The sequence below is a fragment of the Eptatretus burgeri genome, chromosome 9 (genome assembly GCF_056783735.1).
Source record: "Eptatretus burgeri isolate ZD-2024b chromosome 9, Ebu_testis_v1, whole genome shotgun sequence".
Taxonomy (NCBI): Eukaryota; Metazoa; Chordata; class Myxini; order Myxiniformes; family Myxinidae; genus Eptatretus; species Eptatretus burgeri.
Window position 1 is genome coordinate 67,369,840 of NC_140969.1, and position 18,802 is coordinate 67,388,641.

The 18,802-nt window shown below is 41.2% G+C and overlaps 1 protein-coding gene and 1 long non-coding RNA gene across 2 annotated transcripts in view; both read right to left on the reverse strand.

Annotated features, from left to right (window-relative positions):
* RFK (riboflavin kinase) overlaps positions 1 to 277 on the reverse strand; it is a 37,231-nt gene extending 36,954 nt beyond the window's left edge. Inside the window, exon 1 of the mRNA XM_085895517.1 lies at positions 31 to 277. The gene's annotated coding sequence lies outside the window, so the exon portion shown is untranslated. The remainder of the gene's footprint in view (positions 1 to 30) is intronic.
* A 5,208-nt stretch (positions 278 to 5,485) lies between these two features.
* LOC147020274 (uncharacterized) lies at positions 5,486 to 9,897 on the reverse strand. The gene is made up of 2 exons (XR_015061738.1): positions 9,638 to 9,897; positions 5,486 to 6,654 (listed from the first exon to the last, which is right to left on the reverse strand). It is a non-coding gene; the product is annotated as an uncharacterized LOC147020274 (long non-coding RNA).
* Positions 9,898 to 18,802: the final 8,905 nt, after the last annotated feature.

Consider the following 18,802-nt stretch of genomic DNA (forward strand, 5'->3'; position numbering starts at 1 on the left):
ATGAAGCGAACAACAACCTGCTCGTCTTACCTGGACGGTACACAGCTCCGATTCCCCGACGACGACTTTAAAACTCTTCTTAATTAAGACGTTAGACCAGCGGCGCAGCACTAATTATGTGGTCAAACATGGTGTTACTGTTGGATCTTTTAAAGAACCGAGATTCGGATGGAGGCCGCGAAATGCATCGCGTCCTGTCACGAAACATTCATCGGCTTAGCTCGTTCTTCAATCATGCGCATCGTTCGTCCGTCCTGATTGGCTGATGTGCGTAATTTCCTGTGGGCGTGGCTACATGATGCCCCCGCAGAGGTTTCGTCGTGTCGTCATTCTACTTCCGATACGTTGTCCGTCCGCCATTATGGAGGACAACGGACCGGAGACGAGACCGAGTTCGTCAAATGAAAGACAAGCTCTTATTCCGTCAACGATGGTGAACGACTGCGCTGTGATGGACCTGCACAAAAACAGGACACGTGGGAAGGACCCAGTTTGGTTCTATCGTTTGCCGGCAGTTGCACAACCATCCGGGGAGAAAAGGCATTTGAATTATCCGACAAAAGACCTCGGCCTTGATTGTCCCTAACAGCCGAGATAAAGTGCCTTCCTCAATATCGATACTTGCATGTGTTCCACCCATCCATTTCGTGAGTGAACGAATGAAAAAAAAAAAAATATATATATATATATATATATATATATATATATATATATAATAGTAAGTAACCAGGCGTAGTGGTGTGCGCCTGTCATCCGGCTACTCGGAGGCTTGGGTTGGAGGATCACTTGAGGACGGGTGCTCTGCGCTGGGCCGCACTACGAGAGGATGTAGGGCAGCCCGGAATCATGGCGAAACCCAATCCTTAGCCCTGTGTCGTAAGTGGCGACCAGGGTTGCGTCAGGAAGGGCATCCGGCGTAAAACCTGTGCCAAATCAGTGTGCGGATCATAACGGATGATCCGCTGTGGTGACCCTTAACGGGAGCAGCTGAAAGACGAACAACAACATATATTATAGAAAGTAGCTGTACATTCAAAGTCCACCGCCCCGAGCTGAGAAAGAAAATAAATAGTAAATAAGTCGATGATTATTAAGTAATCAAACAATTAACTGATTGATCAAAAAATAATAAATACTGTTTTTGCCAAAGCACATCTTCACTTTTGTCCCCAGATTTCAGCTTCCTAGCTCAAAGGATGGCTGAGATATCACCCGGACAAGAAAGCAAACAAGAAAGCAAACAAACAAACGGAGTAAAAACTGAATACTCCCTTCTGCGATGACTTCATGCATCACCTGGATATGGAATTGGGAAGGAGCGGTGCACAATATAAATGAAAATGAAGACCCACCCACATCTCTCACCTGTGGATGGAGGGAATAACCCTTCATTTTAATTTATATGTTGACTTATTTTGACGTTTACACATGGTACATGCTTGTGAGCATTGTTGGTACGCATTGCTGTCTGGGCCGTCGCCGAGGAGTCACCAACAAGCAATGAAACCGGTCCGGCAGCTGAGGGGGTGTGAAGCATTGGAATTCTCATGTGTACGATTTGTGAACGTCTTTATAGTTGTGGAGGAACTCTGGGAAGGGTTTGAAACAGCAAAGGGCTTACCTTGGGTAACCTTTCTTGGTTGCTTTATGCGGCTTCTTCTGCTTGAAGAGCATGAGAGGAGTCAATTTATTTATATAATCCGAGCCACCTGGGTTTAATTACGTGAGAACTGATTGGTTATTCCCTCCATCCATAGGTGAGAGATGTGGGTGGGTCTTCGTTTTCATATATATGCAAGTGAGCAACCAAGACAATGGGGGAAGCACGGTCTTTTTTGCTTGAATGTGTAAACATACCCTGCTAGTAATTACTGGTAGTTTTTACGAGTAGTAATTACTAGTGGGGTATGTTTACACATTCAAGCAATAACAACTGTGCTTCCCCATTGTCTCGGTCGCTCACCTGCATTTGTGTTTTTTCATTCCTTTACATTTTTATTTGCAGATGCTTTCCGACGGTTCTGTGATTTTCTGGTGTCCCGACTTCGATGTCCATCGGCAAACAAAATTTCAGCTTTCAACGTCACCCGGAAGGTTCCGAACTTTAATACCAGTCAGTGTTTTACGTTTCCTCACACTCACCTGAAGGCTGTCTATATCATGAGTTTGATTCCCGAACCAGTGATAAACTGTCAAACGGTGTTTCACAGGCAGGGTGATTCATCAGTGTGTGTGCCGTCCCCTCCGATGGACATTAAACAGACGTCCCGTCTACCAGTATTAGTTGGTGGATGTTAAAGATCCCAGGTGTCCTTCGTAAAAAGGAGGTGAGCTATCGCCGGCATCCTGAAGAAATTACAAATCCCTGTTCTGACGACTGCTGTGAAGGCAGTGGCAAACCACCTAGTGTAATCCTTGACGAGTGCTTTTGCATCTCTGAAGCTGCCTTCAATTATTAACAACTACAATGTGGAGAAAATGGTACTAAAGAATCTCAATTTGCCATTCGTGCTCCCAGGGTTTGGGGAACTTTGATTCTTCTTTTTCCTCAAATAAACTTTCTGAAATCTTTCCTTTTCTTCAACAACCTGATCTCAGAGCACCAATTTTGCTTTAGACGAGGTCACTCCACCTTGGACTTACTGCTTAAACTCACACAACAATGCATGGAGGCCCTCAATGTCAGACATGAGATCAGGACCGTCTCTCAACATATCTCGTGCTTTTGATAATCTGGCATCCTGCCTTACTCTCCAAACGATCTGCCTATGACATCCAAAGCCAACTCCACAGATAGTTTACTGACTTTCTCTACATTCATAGCCAACGTGTGACTTTCAACTGAATCCTTTCATCTCCTCTCCCTGCCAAGGCTGGAGTGACCCAAGGTAGTGTTCTGGAGCCAGTCCTATTCCTAATCTTCATCAATGATCTTTCCGACTCTCTGGAAAATCCTCTATCGATTTACTGACGCCTTCATCCTCTGCCATGATATCCCTCATCCTCCAGGCAGACAGGCAGGCTGCGGCCTCTTCCCTTGCTTCAGACCTTGAAAAAATTAAAATAAAAAAAAACTATGTCTTTCAATCCTGACAATTCTCACACTCGATATCTCTCTGAAAGTACTGTCTGACAAACCATCCTATCTACTTTCTTAATAATTCCCTGGAGGATGTTCAGTCATTCAAACTCCTGGGTCTCACTATCAACCATGATCTTTCTTGGACAAACCACATTTCAAAGTTGACCTCCAAAGCCAGCAGCCAACTGAGCACCCTCCATCATACAAAGTCCTTCCTTGGCACACTAGAACTCCTATCCACCTACAAGGCATTCATCTGCAGTGTCATGGAGTCATGCTTCCCCCTCTCGGCTGGCACCCCTGCCTCACATCTTGCTCAGCTTTACGCTGTGGAAACCAAGGTCTTCAAGATTATTGGAGTCTCCTGCAATGAAGCTGAGTCTATGGGCCTATTACTTTGCCATCGCAGACAGGTCGGTAGTCTCTCTTTCTACAGATTCCTTTCTTGTCTTGCACCCTCTGCTCTTTCCTTACTTTGTCTCCCCCCCAAGGTTTATGCAGGGCTCACATGGTCCACCATCAACACCTTCCTTGTGAAACTACCTAAATCCAAGATCACTGACTGCTCACCTCCACTCATTTGTTCCTCGTTTTCCCCACTTGTGGAACCAACTTCCACATCCTTGACTTCTACTCTTCCCTCCAGGTCTTCAAGACAGCTGCCAACATCCCCAATTTCAGATCATCCCCAATTCAAAATCATGATATTTTCGACCCCAGTTTAACCCACCCCAATCCCTCCCACCAAATTTCCAGTTTTTCCTCCTCAGGGTTTCCTTGTGTATCCATATTATCCACCCCATGCATCCTCTCCTGCCTGCTATTCCTCCCCACACCCATTGTTTGTCCACCTCCATCTCCAATGGCCTTCAGTTCTGCTGTTGGTGTTTACCCCCTCTCCCTGCTGTTTCTTTAGTCTTGTTGCGTCTTGATCCGTTCGGTGTACTTTTTTTTTCTTTAGCCTCAACTATGTATCCAAAAACAAACAAATAAACCAATGTCACCCGCAGGGTGACCCATATCTTGCCAAAAGGTGACCACGTGTGACTTCTTTAAGGTCACACTGAGGTGAACAGAGCTGCTATCCACCAGGAGCGACTCCTTGAGGAATATCTGCCTACGAGAGATTCCGATGAGAATCATTCTACAGAGTAACCATGAAAAATATGCGTTTTCCTCATAACGTCACCAAATGACGTCATAATGTCTCAAGCTTGACATATCTAGAAAGCACTTATCGAGGTGTTCAATTTGAGGTACTACACGATATGGTTCCTAAAACTTGAAAATTTGACCTTGGGGTCAAATATGTTTGACCTTTGGCGTTAACCATGAAGGTCAAGGCTAATCGTCACCAAAAATTAATCAGCTGAGCGCCAAACCATGAACTATATTCCCATGAAGTTTGAAGACGATCCGATCAAAATTACTCAAAAAATAAGGGTTTCGTTGACTCCCCTGATTTGCGACAAAGTGACCTTGACCTTTGACCTTGACCTTCAAAATTTTTATGCACTGAAAGGGACCTCTATAGGCCTCTGATATGTGAAGTTACAAAAATTTCCAATGATAACTGTGCTCTGCAGAATTTTTTATATGTGATTACAGACAAACAAAAAAACAAAAAAAAAACATACAAGCTGACTAACATATCTTGCAAAAACTTCGTTTTGGCAAGATAACAAACAAACAAACAAACTCATCATCACTGCTCATCTTCACTCTTTCATTCCTCTTTTTTCCCGCCTTTGGAATAAACTTCCTCACTCTATTCTTTCCCATTCTTCCCTCCAGGCTTTCAAAACAGCTGTTCACCACCACCTCTTATCTTCCCCCATCCAAATCCTCGATCTTTTCTACCCCCGATAATCCACCCAAGCCCACTTCCTTCATTTCTCCTGCTTTCCTTCCTGAAAGTCCCTGAAATGTCCATCTTCTCTTCGCCATGTTCCCCGTCCCATCCCCATCCCTCTCCCTTCCACAGTTCACCTAATGTGTCTGTTCCCCACTGTTTTGTCCCTTCCACTCCCGCCCCTCTTGTCTCATGCCTCCTTGCTGTGAGTTGTGTGTTAGCTCTCATACGAGCCTCGACCAAGGTATACAAAAAAAAAATAAAAAATAAAAAAAAAATAAACATACAAGCTGACTAACATATCTTGCAAAAACTTCGTTTTGGCAAGATAACAAACAAACAAACAAAAAAAACAAAAAACATACAAGCTGATAAAAACAAGGTTTTTGCAAGATAAAAAAAAAACGTTTCCAACAAAGTCCCATGTCCTTTTTCTCAAAACTATGTGGGGTAAGGTGTTCTATTAACTCTCTAATTTATCTTGCAGCTTTAAGAAGTAATGGAAAGAAAAGCTTGATTTAAACCATCAATCCAAGATCTTGACACCTAAATCTATTTCCAGGTTTTTATTCAGATTACCAGTCCCATTGAAAAAAAGGATTTTGTATTCAAAATAAAATGCAATCATACTTTGATCATTCAACCCACAAATCCCAAGCAGTGACTGGATATACTTTTAATTTATGTCATGAAAAAAAAAAAGAAGTGCCTTCTTCAAATTATTTCTGTATTGGTGTTGCAGAAATTAAATACGAGTATCTTAAGAATTAGAACAGCATAATTATCTTTTTTTGTACAGAATTCACATTGTGCTTCGAGATTCTGGCTGCTAAGTTGCCTATTACAAGTTGCTATTGCTGTCAGCTGAGGTCAGGTATGGGAGCATGTGGCGGAGCAGTGCATCGGCGCTGTACTCAATGCAAAATACCATTCTTCCTCTGATCTTGCGATACTTTCAATTTATTTTTTGCTTCGTTGAAGGACTTTGAAAAACAAAATAAGCAGAAAATAAGGTACAACAATTATAAACGGTGAAGCTGCTCCAATGCTCATGCCATTGCCAATATCAAAGACAAAAAACAGAGGTTAATATCAAAAATGAAAACGGGAATTACTAATTATGGCTCTGCAGCCTCCCAACTGCTCTGTATTTCCATATCAGATTTCAACAGGTCTGAAAAATCCATATCAGCAACAGGGGGTTGCCAATAAAGAAAGGAGCTGAATTCTGCTGGTCCATCTTGCAATCCTATCTGCCACGCATGGCTCATTCCATCCCTAAAATCAAACTGATCAATACAAGATACAGGCAATGTACTGAGAGAACTACAGCACAAAGAAGAGTTTCTGGCACTTGGTTGATTCGCAGCTGCAAAATGTGGTTGATTCTCGCCTTCCATCACCCTGGCCCAGAGACCACTCAAAGCAGCGGTTCCTGGCTCCTGCACCAAACCAGGTGTGCCTTCATTTCCAACACACAACCGTCTACATTTTTGTTCAATCACAGCTCTTTCACCTTCACCTTTTGGGCAGTTTTCCAGCACATCTTCCTCATCTCTGTAGCGCTTGATTGGGACTTTACTCACACATTGTAATTTCCAAGCATCCAGATTGTAGCCAGGATTACAGGGGCCAAAGCGTTTTGTTGGATGAAGACACCTGGACTGCACAGACTCCCAACTTCGTTTGGGCATTTTACAGCTCCAGAGATGCCACAAGTCTGTAAAACAAAAAGCACAAAACAGCAAAGGATCAGATTAGGTGGAGTTCATATGTGGTGTCGGTCTACACATTGACATTAATCCTTATTGTCATCATAATAACTTGGTTAGAGAAGAAAAATGTTGCCCATAAAAAAAAAGACAAGCAGCACATAAATTTATTCAAATCAAATTGTAAAAAAAACTGTCACAATGAGAAAATATCCACAAAAGTTTAGAGGAGTCTTCTTCTTCTTCTTCTTCTTCTTCTTCTTCTTCTTCTTCTTCTTCCTCAGTATGCAGCACAAGGCTGTGGGGTAGCATCATTGGCTGGGGGCTGGGGGCATGACTGTGCTACTGATCGAATTCCCTCTGCTGGTTAGGGCATGATTTTGGAACTTGGTGAGAGTGACGGTGATGGCGCACCTACTCTTCGCGAAGGACACCATGGGATCTTTAACGTCCACCAACGAACATCAGCAGATGGGATTCCCAATTTAACATCCATTTGAGGAACGGCAAATACATTGATGAATCATCCTGCCAGTGAAGCACTGTGATGACAGTTTCTAGCTGGGTCGGGGTTCAAACCCAGGCGAGACAGCTTAGAGGAGCCAAAACAGGCAATAAAAAGCTTTAAATTATTGCTCAAACTCCACTCCACAACTGTTAGCTTCAATTTTTCTTCAGCCCTGCCTTTGTCACCGTTGGTGCTGGCAGGATAGCCTAGATGTACAGATTGTATGTATACATTCATCTCTGAGCTGTCTTGCTTGGGTTTGAATCTCAGACCAGCTGTAAACCGTCATACTGGTGCTTCGTAGGCAGAGTGAGGCATCAATGTGTGTGACGTCTGCCTCCCATCTGCTGGCAAGAGTTGCTGTATGTCAAAGATCCCACGGTATCCCTTATGAAATGAAAAGTACACAAGTTTATTACCAGCACCCTGGCTAAATTACACATCCCTGCCACTTTGCCGAACATCAGGAATAGCAAGCTGGTTCGTGAAAGTCTTGGCCCCGGCTCCACAACAAGGGAAGACTATTTGGGGCCGTAGTAATTGTACAACTACTAGTCATACTACAAATCTGAATATTGGCTGGACTTGCAGTAGTAGTAGTAGTAGTAGTAGTAGTAGTAGTAGTAGTAGTAGTAGTAGTAGTAGTAGTAGTAGTAGTAGTAGTAGTAGTAGTAGTAGTAGTAGTAGTAGTAGTAGTAGTAGTGCGATTAAAAGTATCTGCTAAGCTACCAAGTGCATTTTGAAATTACCTACATGTGGTTGGACACTTCACCAGCATTTGGTCCCATGGCTCAAAAGCCAAAACTACACCTCCATTATGTTTATAGATGTGCACAAAGTACACAGCCTTTTATTTAGTGAGATCTATTGCTTGGATGAGGTCAGCCATTAACCTTCAGAGGGTAGCAATGCACCCTGGTTTATCAACTAAGTCTCTACAACCACTACTACTACTACTACTACTACTACTACTACCAAAACTTTAAATGGCCCCCATTATTCACACTCCTTGTGGGGTAACTTGGGGAAAATTTTGTTCCAAGACTCTCACGAATCGGTTAGTCAGAACTGACATTTAACAGATTGGCAGGGAATTTGCAATTTGTTCAGGGAGCCAGCGATACCTCACATACTCTTTGCGAAAAACATCGTGGGATCGCTAATGCCCACCACAGCAGCCTGGTGTTGGCTCAGTGGTTAGGGTGGTGGCTTGGGATCCTAGGGTCCTGAGTTCAAGCCCCATCGGCCGCTGAATTCATACACCAGGAGGTTGACTCAGCCTGTCATCCTTCCGAGGTCGGCGAAATGAGTACCAGTTCCAGTGTGTGTACTGGTCGAGGGGCACTGCATCAGCGACACAGTCGCGCCTCAAGAAATTATAGCTACCCCAGCAGCTAAGCTGCCATACAACCACCACAGCAAATGCGAGCAGACGGGATAACCAGTTTAATGTCCATCGGAGGGATGGCACACCTTGTGTTTACTGGCGTTATCAGAGCCGTGAGGATCTATAAACGCTACATACCCAAACTCATCGGCTTCAGCCAAATATAAAAAAATAAAAATTAAAAGTGCTTGGGACTTTATACTGTTCGCCCCGTATTCTTGATCAATTTTAAGACCGATTTGCAGAGTTGAGGGTGCTTCTGGCTCAATTGACAAAGTGTATCCGGTTCGCCCGACCAGGGGATCCCCAACTGTCGGACGCTGTGTTCAAGAAGTGATCTGGATTCTCCATACCAAGGGCATTGAATGAGAATGTGTTTCAGGTCTTCGGGAATCATACACTGACTGACACCCTATCCTATGTAAATAGGCGTTTAAAGCGCAGTGTCCAAGTCTGAGCCTGGATCAGAACCTCGGGAATCATACACTGACACCCTATCCTATGTAAATAGGCGTTTAAAGCACAGTGTCCAAGTCTGAGCCTGGATCAGAACCTTGGGAATCATACACTGACACCCTATCCTTTGTAAATAGGCGTTTAAAGCACAGTGTCCAAGTCTGAGCCTGGATCAGAACCTCAGGAATCATACACTGACACCCTAGCCTTTGTAAATAGGCGTTTAAAGTGCAGTGTCCAAGTCTGAGCCTGGAGAGGATTCCCTGGTCCCTTCGGAAGAGTCGAGGGAACTAAACGAGATCGAGACTCGACCGAAGGGTGTACTTCAAAGCACCAACTACCCTTGCCGGAGGTCACCCACCCCAGTGAGATTGCCATTTTTTGTTGACGTAGACCCGAATTCGATTGGACAGTTCTGATGAGCCCAGAGGGATTGGGGCGACGAGATCAAACCTCATTGCCCGTTTGGCTGCCTGATCGCAGGGCCTCATTGCCTCCAATGCCCACGTGTGCAGGGATCCAGCACAGATCAAGATCAACGACCGTGCCCCCTCCAAATGGCCATGTTCAGGACGTGACAGTCCCCCCCCCCCCATCGATCCAGAGATTGATAATCCCAAGTCTGAGAGAAGCGATTTACCTGGGTGTTTGTCCTCGGCGGAAATGCTCGCAGCTCGGTACCTCAAATTGGACCCCTCAAACGGAAAGATCGGGGCGCAACTCGCCAGCCAAGCAGGGCACGGATTGGCGTCACACAACCGTACGGTGGTGCTTTGGCTTCAATGGTTTCCGGCCACTGTCTCCATTTTCATTTATCTTTTTTATTTTCCCATTGTGTAGTGGAGTTTTCGTAAGTAAATTTTGTCCGCAAACTGCTTATTCCAAAAAAAGGAACGAATGCGTTCCCACGTGCACGGGAAAATAACCGAAAACGTCTCATGAAACCGTTTCTCGAGTATTATTTAACGGCGCCGGTTACACCGCCACGAAAACAGAAACCGTCCGGGAAAAGCATTCCGAAAGAAAATACCCACGAACAAAGAAAAAAAAACAAATTACAAAATCAGAACACAAAGCACTTCATTAGAGAAGGACTTGGTTCGTCGTCAGGTTTCTATCGGAAGTTTCTTGTCATGATCAGTATCAACGTCAGAGGCAATGGATGCATCACGATGAGGAGGAGAGTGAAGACGGTCGTGAGGCAGGGGACTTTCACTCAGAGAGTTGTGAATGCCTGGAATGGTCTCCCTGGAAACGTAATGGCAGCACAAACAGTGGATAAGTTTAAATTGGAATTAGATAGGTACCTGGAAGTTGTGGAGATAGAGGGGTATGGGGGTGTTGGCTGGAATTCTAGGTAGTTTGAGCATTGATGGGTGATCGATCGTGTGCAGCGTTGGCTGTGGGGATCTCAAGGGGTGGTGTGTGGTTGGAACCGTTGGGGGATCAATGATAAACCGACTGGTCCAGGATTGTGGTTGATGTTGTGGTTTCTCACCCAAGAATTCCGCCTTCCCCCACCCCCCCCCCCAGAAGGAAAAAAATAACAAAAGAACTACAAAAAAACTCCAATAAAACTACAAAAAACTGCAGCAAACAAAAAAAACTCCAATAAAACAACAAAAAACTGCATAAAATAAACCAAAAAAACTCCAATAAAACTACAAAAAACTGCAGAAAATAAACCAAAAAAACTACAAAAAAACTCCAATAAAACGACAAAACAACTGCAGAAAACAAACTAAAAAAAACTACAAAAAACCAAATAAAATGAAAAAAAACTGCAGAAAATAAACCAAAAAAAAAACTACAAAAAAACTCCAATAAAACGACAAAAAAACTGCAGAAAATAAACGAAAAAAAAATCCAAAAAACTCCAATAAAACGAAAAAAACTGCAGAAAACAAACAAAAAAATACAAAAAAACTCCAATAAATGACAAAAAACTGTAGCAAACAAACAAAAAAACTCCGATAAAACTACAAAAAATGCAGAAAATAAACGAAAAAAAACTACAAAAAACTCCAATAAAATGACAAAAAAACTGCAGAAAACAAACAAAAAAACTCCAATAAAACGGCAAAAAAACTGCAGAAAACAAACAAAAAATACAAAAAAATGCCAATAAAACTACAAAAAACTTTAGCAAACAAACAAAAAAACTCCAATAAAACTAAAAAAAAAACTGCAGAAAATAAACCAAAAAAAACTCCAATAAAACGACAAAAAAACTTCAGAAAACAAACAAAAAAACTACTAAAAAACTCCAATAAAACGACAAAAAACTGCAGCAAACAAACAAAAAAACTCCAATAAAACTACAAAAAACTGCAGAAAATAAACAAAAAAACTACAAAAAAACTCCAATAAAATGACAAAACAACTGCAGAAAACAAACTAAAAAAACTACAAAAAACCAAATAAAACGACAAAAAACTGCAGAAAATAAACCAAAAAAACTACAAAAAACTCCAATAAAACGACAAAAAAACTGCAGAAAACAAACAAAAAAAGTACAAAAAACTCCAATAAAACGACAAAAAACTGCAGAAAAACAAAAAAAATACAAAATAACGCCAATAAAACTACAAAAACTGCAGCAAACAAACAAAAAAACTCCAATAAAACTACAAAAAACTGCAGAAAATAAACCCCAAAAAACTCCAATAAAACTAAAAAAAACCAGCAGAAAATAAACCAAAAAAAAACTCCAATAAAACGACAAAAAACTGCAGAAAACAAACAAAAAAAACTACTAAAAAACTCCAATAAAACGACAAAAAACTGCAGCAAACAAACAAAAAAACTCCAATAAAACTACAAAAAACTGCAGAAAATAAACCAAAAAAACTACAAAAAAACTCCAATAAAACGACAAAACAACTGCAGAAAACAAACTAAAAAAAACTACAAAAAAACTCCAATAAAACGACAAAAAAACTGCAGAAAATAAACGAAAAAAAAATCCAAAAAACTCCAATAAAACGAAAAAAACTGCAGAAAACAAACAAAAAAATACAAAAAAACTCCAATAAATGACAAAAAACTGCAGCAAACAAACAAAAAAACTCCAATAAAACTACAAAAAACTGCAGAAAATAAACCCCAAAAAACTACAAAAAACTCCAATAAAATGACAAAAAAAACTGCAGAAAACAAACAAAAAAACTCCAATAAAACGGCAAAAAAACTGCAGAAAACAAACAAAAAATACAAAAAAATGCCAATAAAACTACAAAAAACTTTAGCAAACAAACAAAAAAACTCCAATAAAACTAAAAAAAAAACTGCAGAAAATAAACCAAAAAAAACTCCAATAAAACGACAAAAAAACTTCAGAAAACAAACAAAAAAACTACTAAAAAACTCCAATAAAACGACAAAAAACTGCAGCAAACAAACAAAAAAACTCCAATAAAACTACAAAAAACTGCAGAAAATAAACCAAAAAAACTACAAAAAAACTCCAATAAAACGACAAAACAACTGCAGAAAACAAACTAAAAAAAACTACAAAAAACCAAATAAAATGAAAAAAAACTGCAGAAAATAAACCAAAAAAAAAACTACAAAAAAACTCCAATAAAACGACAAAAAAACTGCAGAAAATAAACGAAAAAAAAATCCAAAAAACTCCAATAAAACGAAAAAAACTGCAGGAAACAAACAAAAAAATACAAAAAAACTCCAATAAATGACAAAAAACTGTAGCAAACAAACAAAAAAACTCCGATAAAACTACAAAAACACTGCAGCAAATAAACCCCAAAAAACTACAAAAACTCCAATAAAATGACAAAAAAACTGCAGAAAACAAACAAAAAAACTCCAATAAAACGACAAAAAAACTGCGGAAAACAAACAAAAAAAAATACAAAAAAATGCCAATAAAACTACAAAAAACTTCAGCAAACAAACAAAAAAACTCCAATAAAACTACAAAAAACTGCAGAAAATATACCAAAAAAAACTCCAATAAAACGACAAAAAACTGCAGAAAACAAACAAAAAAACTACAAAAAACTCCAATAAAACGACAAAAAACTGCAGCAAACAAACAAAAAAATCTCCAATAAAACTACAAAAAAACTGCAGAAAATAAACCAAAAAAACCAATAAAACGACAAAAAAGTGCAGAAAACAAACAAATAAAACTACAAAAAACCTCCAATAAAACGACAAAAAACTGCAGAAAACAAACAAAAATTTTTTTTTAAAAAAACGCCAATAAAACTACAAAAAACTCCAGCAAACAAACAAAAAAAACTCCAATAAAACTACAAAAAACTGCAGAAAATAAACCAAAAAAACTACAAAAAACTCCAATAAAACTACAAAAAACTGCAGAAAATAAACCAAAAAAACTACAAAAAATTCCAATAAAACGACAAAAAACTGCAGAAAACAAACAAAAAAAATACAAAAAATGCCAATAAAACTACAAAAAACTTCAGCAAACAAACAAAAAAACTCCAATAAAACTACAAAAAACTGCAGAAAATAAACCAAAAAACTCCAATAAAACGACAAAAAACTGCAGAAAACAAACAAAAAAACTACAAAAACTCCAATAAAACGACAAAAAACTGCAGCAAACAAACAAAAAACTCCAATAAAACTATAAAAAAAACTGCAAAAATAAACCAAAAAAAACCAATAAAACGACAAAAAGTGCAGAAAACAAACAAATAAAACTACAAAAAAACTCCAATAAAACGACAAAAAAACTGCAGAAAACAAACAATTTTTTTTTAACGCCAATAAAACTACAAAAAACTTCAGCAAACAAACAAAAAAACCTCCAATAAAACTAAAAAAATGCAGAAAATAAACCAAAACAAACTACAAAAAACTCCAATAAAACGACAAAAAATTGCAGAAAACAAACAAAAAAAATTACAAAAAACTCCAATAAAACGACAAAAAACTGCAGAAAACAAACCAAAAAAAATACAAAAAACGCCAATAAAACTACAAAAAACTTCAGCAAACAAACAAAAAAAACCTCCAATAAAACTACAAAAAACTGCAGAAAACAAACAAACAAAAAAACTACAAAAGTAAAAAAATTGGCATTTTAAAAAATTAATATAAACTGGTCTGGTGTTGATGTGGCACAGGCACGATGGGTCGAATGGCGTTCTCCTGCATCGAGATTCCTTGTGTGTCCTTGTGCAGCTCTGCAGGGAAGCGAGATGTTGACAGATATCTTTAATAACTCACTGGAGTCAGAGCAGGAGCAGAATTGGAGAGTAGCAAATGTAAAACCATTATTTAAGAAAGGATCCAGAGAATACTTGGGAAACTTTTCACCTGTTAGTTTAACTTCAGTTGTGGGGAATGTGTTGGAGATGTTAATTAAGGACCGGATGAGGAACCATTTAGATAAATACAAACTAGTTAAAGGTAGTCAGTCAGCATGGGTTTACCAAAGGTAGTTCCTGTTTAACAAATCTTTTGGAGTTCTATGAAGCAGTGTCTGATTGGGTGGATGAGGGAAAGGCAGTGGACAGAGTATATCTAGACTTTAAGAAGGCATTTTATAAGGTACCACATCGGAGGTTGTTCACCAAAGTGAGGGCTTGTACTCCACAAGATCATAATTGTGTATCAAGAACTTTAAAAGCTGGTCAGGTAGCTAATTGGATTGCAAATCGTCTTCGTAATACGAAGCAAAGAGTGGCTGTGAGTGGGAGGATGTCTTTCTGGGAGGATGTAAGTAGCGGGGTACCTCAGCGATCACTACTCGGACCATTACTATTCATTATTTACATCAACGATTTGGATAGTGGGGTGAAGAGTAGGCTTTTCAAATTTGTAGATGACACAAAGCTTGGAGAGAAGGTGGATAGCAGAGCGGGTGGTGATCAGATTCAGGAAAGTATTGATACTTGCAGAGGTTGGGCAAAATGTTGGCAGATGAAAATTTCACCTGAACAATTTACCTCAACACCTTTGAGGCTATTTCTAATAATTGGTCATCCTAAGACTCTTGAGGTCACTCTTTTGGTCATAAAAGTCATTTTTTGGTAATCACATTAATTAAATGTAGATGACTGCTTTTTAACATGAAATGCCATCAAAAGTTTTGTTTACATTTCCTGTACAATTTCAGTCAAACCAAGGAAAATGTTCACAAAGTTACTATTTTCTTGCCTTATTTGAGCAGGTGATGTGGACTCAGTCACATATTCAGGCGATTGTCCTGCAGTTCAGGTCTGGTCAGGTATGGGAACATGTGCTGGAGCAGCGCATTGCTGCATCCACTTTCCGCCGGTACTCAAGAGGCCTCGGTCTGGCCATCTTCCAGACAGATGCCTGGCCCATCCCCATCTTCCTGAGATGCCAATCAATCTGCTACAACCACGAGGTACTTGGTTGGCCCGTTGGCCTACTCCACTCACGAGGCTCCTTTTCTGAGAGAATCTTGTGAGCAGGATCAGCATCGGGAAAATGAGCCACATGTCCATACAGCTGCAAATTATGCTAGCAGGGAACAAATCTCATCTGAGTCTCTCTCAGCAACCACTCGTTGGACACAAAGTCTGACCAGCGATAGCCAAGGATTCTCCGAAGAGACCTGGTACCGAAGGAGTTAAATCTCCATCTCAGATCCTTGGTCAGAGTCCGAATCTCACATCCGCAGAGCAAGACTGGAAGCACGAAGCATTTAAAGACTCGGACTTTCATCCTCCTGCATAGGTACCGACAGCACCACAAGACAACAACATAAGACAATACAAGACAATACATAGACAAGATAACAGCATTGAATATGTCAATGAAATCCTGGATCTTAATTTTGACCCAGGAAACCCGTAATCCCAGCAGATCCGACTCCTCATTCAGCACCTTGAAGGCCCCCATAAGGATATTCACAGTCTTGCCAAAAATGACTGCATCATCTGCAAAATCAAGGTCAGAGATATTGACATTCCCAAACAATGCACCGCAGCTTGATCTCTTTGACATCCTCCCCAGGATCCAGTCCATACAAGCCCTGAAAAGTGTGGTGGCCAGTACACACCACTGATGAACACCAGTAACAACTGAAAGTAAGTTGGAGATGGAACCACCACACCACACAGGACTTTCAGTACCAGAGTATGGTTCAGATATCAGATTGATCAGTTTTGGTGGTACCCCACGAAGACCGAGAATCCTCCAGAGTGCATCCCAATTCACTGGATTGAATGCTTTGCAGAGATCAATACCAGGCTGTGAGCAGCCCCTGCTGAAACTCTCATCATCTGCATTCTGTGAGGACCCAAAGAGCAAGGATATGGTCAATCGTTGACCTCTTTGGTGTAAAACCCGACTGCTCTGAATGCTGGTGCTTAAGCATATGTTGGAGAACCCTATCAAGAATTATCCAAGCAAAGACCTTGCCCGGCACTGAGAGCAGCGTCACCCCTCGGTAGTTGTTGCCGTCCTGGCGTTCACCCTTCCTTTTCCAGAGAGAGACAACAAAGCCCCTCTTCGAGTCAGTTGGGATGATACATGTGCTCCAAACAGAGCACAGAACTGCATGCAATGACACGAGTGCAGCATTTCCACCAGCCTTGCAAAGTTCAGCATGGATGCCACAGATCCCAGGAGTTTTACCCCCTTTCAACTGGTTCACCGCATCCTGCGTTTCCACAAACAAAGGTGGATCACAGTTGAGTGGAGGGTCAGCAATTAGGGATAGTAACACCCCTGACATCCAACTCAACAGATGGTGGATCAACCTGGTACAGCTGCTCAAAGTAAGCGGCCCAGCGGGCCTTCACTTGAAACTCCTCTGTCAAGAGCTCACCACCCTCCTCTCTAACTACAGTACACCAAGAGACAAGCATGTTGGAACGCAATGCACGAATTCCTCTGAAAGCAGGGCAAGAATCACTTGACCACAGGTGATGCCCTTCCCCTTCACAGATTCCTCTAACATAGACCTCCTTGTCCACCCTCAGTGAACATACACATTCATGCTTCAGCTTCAGAGAGTGCTGCAATACTGATGTTCAAAGACTGGAGCTCAGATGGGAGCAGAAACAGGTGATCATCCTCTCTTAGAGTGAGGACATTCCAGGCACCCACCCAAAGGGACTGCCTCAGGTTAACCTGAGAGACCACCCTCTGGTGGACGACACCTCAGCACCACCCTGACACACACCATGTCCCGCAGGATTGCTACAATTCACCACATCACAACCACAAGCAGGAATATACCTCAAGATTTTGTTGAAGCAACTGTACTATATGCCTGGTGTTGGCTTAATGGTTAGGGTGGTTGGGGGCTTGGGTTCCGAAGGTTCTGAGGTCAAATTCTGCTTGACTGTTGAATTAATACCAGGTGGGGTTGACTTAGCCTGTCATCCTTCTGAGGTTGGCACAATCAGTACCAGCTTGCTGGGATGACTGAGCCATTTGAGTATCCTGTGTTGGAGTGGTGACCCATCAAGAATTGTGCCCAATAGCCCAGGAGACTGCTTTGGCAGCACTGACACTCTGCACAGAGTATGGTCCTGATGGATGGATGTAATTGCACTGTACAGAACCACATTTTACTGAACAGTCACATGTAATCAATTCCAGAGAGGCATCTGGTACAGAAGGAAGTCTCTTCCAGACAATTTGAAGGGTACCAGCTCCAGCTTTCCATGCGTTCACAGTAACAGCGTCTCCGATATCCATGTATGCCTGGTGTTGGCGTAATGGTGAGGGTGGTGGGCTTGGCATCCAAGGATCCTGTGTTCAAATCCCCCTCGGCTGTTGAATTAATACCAGGTGGGTTTGACTCTGCCTGTCATCCTTCCGAGGTCGGCAAAATGAGTGCCAGCTTGCTGGTATCCTGTGTCGGAGTGGCAACCTGTCCAGGATTGTGTCCAATAGCCAAGGTGACTGCATAGGCAACACCAACGCTCTGCACAGAGTATGGTCCCAATGGATGGATGGATGGATATCCATGTGTACCTTGTCGGCTTGTAGACAGATTTTCGCCTGGTGGTTCACTCAAGCAATATGTAGCTGTCGAGCATCCTTGGTCAGTGGAAGTTTCTCCAGGTCTTTCTTCCCCTTTGTGAAAGAGGTTGAATCTGACTTTGTCAATGTCCTACTCATCAGAAGAACCATACAACCGGCAGACAAACTTTTCAGTTACAGCATCCAACCCACCATGACCAACCCTGCTCAGAAGATGAGGATCTGTCTGAAATAGTTTCCATTAGGTCATCTTCCCATATCCAGTGAATGAGGAGGTCATATCACAATCTCTCAATGAGTGGAATCCAATGATGTTGTCCTTCACATTAATTGGAAAGTTATTTGGTGATGTGATGCACTGGGTAGCAATTTCTGCTCTTGGCTGTCCCTGAAACTATCCATATCTCCACGGCCTGGCCAGAAAATAAATATATAAGCATCACAAGGACATCAGTATCTGAGATAACCAAGAGTCTCTGATAACGACAGTCTACAGCCTCACATGCATGCAGAATCAATCCTGTATGTACCTCTTTGTGATTAGCATGAAGATGAATACTTTCTCGCCTTGCTGACCTGGCATCTGTTCGTCGTAAACCTACCGACTGTTACAAGTTCCCATGGTTATGGCAATTCAGGTCCCTTTGCTTCCAGAATTTCAGACAAGACTCTGGAGATTTCAGACAAGACTTGGGAGCAATTTATCGAAAGACTCTCTCTCACCCATAGCGATAAATTGCTCCCCGACACAAAAAATGGAATGTGTGGACCGTCAATCATCCTTCATTTGGGTTTTTTTTTCTACCCAACAGACTTTCGTCATGTATATGTCTTGATAGAG